We start from the raw sequence: 4,443 nt of genomic DNA, 5'->3' as shown, positions 1-4,443 counted from the left end.
GTTTCCTGACCACAGTTTTATCTGACGAAAGGTTTTGGGTCTTCTCTGGTAGGCCCAGTCTAGCGTCCCCCCCCCCAGGGTTAGAACACTTCACCTGATGTTGGTATCATGCCTCCATAACTCGTTCACAGGAGCTGTGACTTCTGGCAACGGGTGATTTCCTTGGGGAGTGGGGAGTATAAAGGCAACTGCAACAAAGGCAGTAAAATAGATTTGTCTTCCTCACCCCACTTGTTTTGTGGGAGGAAAGGTCTTGGGTCTTTTCCTCTTTTTTGTTTTTACAAGTTGTTGCCAAGCTGTTTCCCATGATGACTCAATCCAAGAAACGAACAGCTCCAGCGGCAAAATTTTGAATCTACTTGCCAACGGAGTTCCTGGTAGGCCCTGTCGAACCCCCCCCCCCCGGGAAAGCTGCCACTGCCTCTGGAGGACTCCCTGGCCTTCCCTGCCACCTATTTCAGTCCCCAAACTGTTAGAATACTTTACTTGATGTTGGTATCATTTGAGCTTCCTCAAAGGACTCTGGGAATTGCAGCCCCACCTCAAGCCCAGAGAAAAAAATTGCGGGCAGTCAGGGAACTACTTTACCCCTGCAGTGCAGGAGGAGGAAGGAGAGGCAGGGCGGCTCCAGATCGTTCACCATTGTTCTTGTCTCCTGGTGATTCCCTTGGTGTGGTATAAATGCAGCTGCAACAGATGAAGTATAAAACCTTTGGTTCCCTGACCCCACTTGTTTTATCCGCCGAAAGGTCTTGGGTTTTCTCTGGTAGGCCCGGTCTAAACCTCCCCCCCGGAAAGGCGCCTCTGCCTCCAGAGGACTCCCTGCCACCTATTTCAGTCCCCCAAACTGTTAGAATACTTTACCTGGGAATGGTGTTATGCCTCTGACTCTTTTTCCCTCTTTGGAGTTGTCATCACTTGCCAGCCCTGCTGGTGATTTCAGTGGAGAGACACAAAGGCAACATAAGCAACAAGTTAGAATGAACTTCCCCACCCTGGATCTCTTGCTCGAGGAAACGTCTTCTGGGGTCTTTTCCTCTCTCTTTTTTGGTTATGGTGACAGCGAGCCTCTGCTGCTTTCCAGATTCTTGTCTCTTGAGGACAACATGGCTCTACCTCAGAGAGGGGCAAAAAGTCTCTGCTGGACCAGATATTTATAAACGTGATGAACTGCATCACAAAGGGGGATGACAAAGTTTGGTCAAGTTATTGTTACCCAACAGGCCAAATATGGGAGGCCTGCCTTGTTTTCCTTACTGGTAGCAAACTGGAAACAAGGACACAAGTATACAGAAAGCACTTGTCTTCGCTTTGGAACCATCATTTTTAAAGTTCTTTGGACTATTGGGTCCAAAGCCTGGAAGGCAGCCCATCTAGGAGAAGGAAAATTCCGATTTCAAACCTCCACTGCCTTGTGGTTATATCCACTGATGGAAAAGGCTTCAGGAGTTAACCTCGAGGCAAAATCTGGAGCCAGAGTCCCAGAGGCAGTCCCGGAGGCTACTCTTGGCCTCAGTAGCAGGCCAGTTTTGTAGACACCTGGTGTGTCAGCAATGCCTATGCTGAGTGGTTAACACGGCACAGACTGGAGCATAGCATTGGGCTAAGAGTACATCTCACTGCTTCTCTTGTGGTTTCTGCCCACCAAAATACTGTACTTGCGGTAACTTCAAGGAAAAATATTTGCAGAGAAGTAAACATGTGGGACTGTGTTTCTCAGGATTATGTTCCTGAGGGGTTTTTTTAACCATTTGCTTCACAATCTCTCCAGATGTTTTTGGACTGCAACTCGCATCATCCCTTACTATTGTCCATCCAGATTGGACATGATGGGTATTGTCTGTGAAAAACCTCTGGAGAGCTACAGCTGCTTTAGCTCCTTGGCAGAAGAGGGCATGGTAAGAAAGAGAAGGTGATGGGAAGAGAAAAGGAGGGAGGTATGCGCTTCTGCCCTGCTCACCACAGGCACTCAGAATGTGGTTCTCCTTCGTGTCCTCTGTGAATACACACTAATGGGTTAATCTGCGGCTGAGCAGAGCAGTCTTCAGTAACTTCCACAGTTTTAAGCACTTAGTGCTGGGACCTCCCCTACACCTGGCTATATAACTCCGCCCCTGGCCCAATGCTTCTGTTCTTTTTCTGACCACTGCTGTAGCAGCAGCTTTGTTGGAACTTTGCAAGTAGAAACAAATCTTTTTCTTGCCTTTTTCTTTCTTTCCCTTCACCTCCCCTTGTTATTTACTTGCAACAAGTTGTTTCTTTTGCCTGGGGGATACAATACTAGCCGGCATTAGTGGTTCTTTGTTGAGCCTTTACAAAGCTGGTGTTTCAGCCCTCGGGGCTTTTCTCTTAAAGAATTAATATCTCTTTTACCTTCTTTATAACTACTCCCAGGCTGAAAAGCAACAGGCTTGTTTTTTTCTGTTTGCAATTTTCTCTCTCAGCAGGATAGAAGAGGACAGCTTCTCAACTTGCCTGAGCTACAACCTCTCCGGAGTTTGGCACAGAACAGCCTTCTTGTTTCAAGGGGCTCATTCTTACAGCTGCTGCAGTGCGCGGGCAGCCCTGAAAGGAGGGCCTCCTAGCTCCTGCCCCCCCCCCACTTCAGTGGGCTACAGCCTCTTTGGAGGCTGTCGCGGAACATCCCTCTTGGTTCAAGGGGCTTGCGCTTACAGCTGTTTAACCGCACAGGAGTTAGGGCTCTGTACGCCCTGTCCCTAGGAGAAGAAGGGCCTCTTGCTGCACAGGAGTATGGGCTCTGTATGCCCGGTCCCTAGGAGAAGAAGGGCCTCCTGTTGCCCCGGTCACCTTCCCTGACTGTCAGTGATTCCTCCTGACATGGGAAGCGCCTCTGTGTGTGAGTGCCGCACACCAACCCTCCTTCGTGCGCCTGCTCATGTAGCTGCAACTTCTGGAGGGAGCTGCACACCGAGGCTGTAGATGTGCCAGTGACATGAACTGAGAGATGAACTGACTTCCTACAGGAACCACAGCCTCGAATTTGCAACACGGTAAGGACAGAACATTTTGGAGATCACTCATTCATGGGTTGCCATAAGTTAGAGACAACATGATGGCATGTAATCGTCGTTTAGTCATTTAGTCGTGTCCGACTCTTCGTGACCCCATGGACCAGAGCACGCCAGGCCCTCCTATCGTCTACTGCCTCCCGAAGTTCTGTCAAATTCATGTTGGTTGCTTCGCAGACACTGTCCAGCCATCTCATCCTCGGCCGTCCCCTTCTCCTCTTGCCATCACACTTTCCCAACAGCAGGGTCTTTTCCAGGGAGTCTTTTCTTCTCATTCGATGGCCAAAGTACTGGAGCCTCAGCTTCAGGATCTGTCCTTCCAGTGAGCACTCAGGGTTGATTTCCTTTAGAATTGATAGGTTTGTTCTCCTTGCAGTCCAGGGGATTCTCAAGAGTCTCCTCCAGCACCACAATTCAAAGGCATCAATTCTTCGGCGGTCTGCTTTCTTTATGGTCCAGCTCTCACTTCCATACATCACGACAGGAAAAACCATAGCTTTGACTATTCGGACTTTTGTTGGCAAGGTGATGTTTCTGCTTTTCAAGATGCTGTCAAGATTTGTCATTGCTTTCCTCCCAAGAAGCAGGCGCCTTTTAATTTCGTGGCTGCTGTCTCCATCTGCAGTGATCATGGAGCCCAGGAAAATAAAATCTGTCACTGCCTCCATATCTTCCCCTTCTATTTCCCAGGTGATGGGACCAGTGGCCATGACCTTAGTTTTTTTGATGTTGAGTTTCAGACCGTTTTTTGCACTCTCCTCTTTCACCCTCATTACAAGGTTCTTTAATTCCTCCTCACTTTCTGCCATCAGAGTGGTGTCATCTGCATATCGGAGGTTGTTGATATTTCTTCCGGGCAATCTTGATTCCGGCTTGGGATTCCTCCAGTCCAGCCTTCCGCATGAAGTATTCTGCATATAAGTTAAATAAGCCGGGGGACAATCTACAGCCCTGTCGTACTCCTTTCCCAATTTTAAACCAGTTGTTCCATATCCAGTTCTAACTGTTGCTTCCTGTCCCACATATAGGTTTCTCAGTAGATAGATAAGGTGGTCAGGCACTCCCATTTCTTTAAGAACTTGCCATAGTCTGTTGTGGTCCACACAGTCAAAGGCTTTTGCATAGTCGATGAAGCAGAAGTAGATATTTTTCTGGAACTCTCTGGCTTTCTCCATAATCCAGCGCAAGTTAGCAATTTGGTCTCGAGTGCCTCTGCCGGAATCCAGCTTGTACTTTTGGGAGTTTTCGGTCCACGTACTGCTGAAGCCTACCTTGGAGGATTTTGAGCATAACCTTGCTAGCATGTAATAACAATAGGAAAAATATTAAAATCAAGGTATTCTCTCCTCCGACAAAACAGCCTGAATTGGGGCATCTTGTGTGATTTTAGGGCAAATGTGGATGGAACAAAAAA

This window comes from Pogona vitticeps, chromosome 2 (genome assembly GCF_051106095.1).
Source record: "Pogona vitticeps strain Pit_001003342236 chromosome 2, PviZW2.1, whole genome shotgun sequence".
Classification (NCBI taxonomy): Eukaryota; Metazoa; Chordata; class Lepidosauria; order Squamata; family Agamidae; genus Pogona; species Pogona vitticeps.
This window is presented reverse-complemented; position numbering follows the sequence as displayed.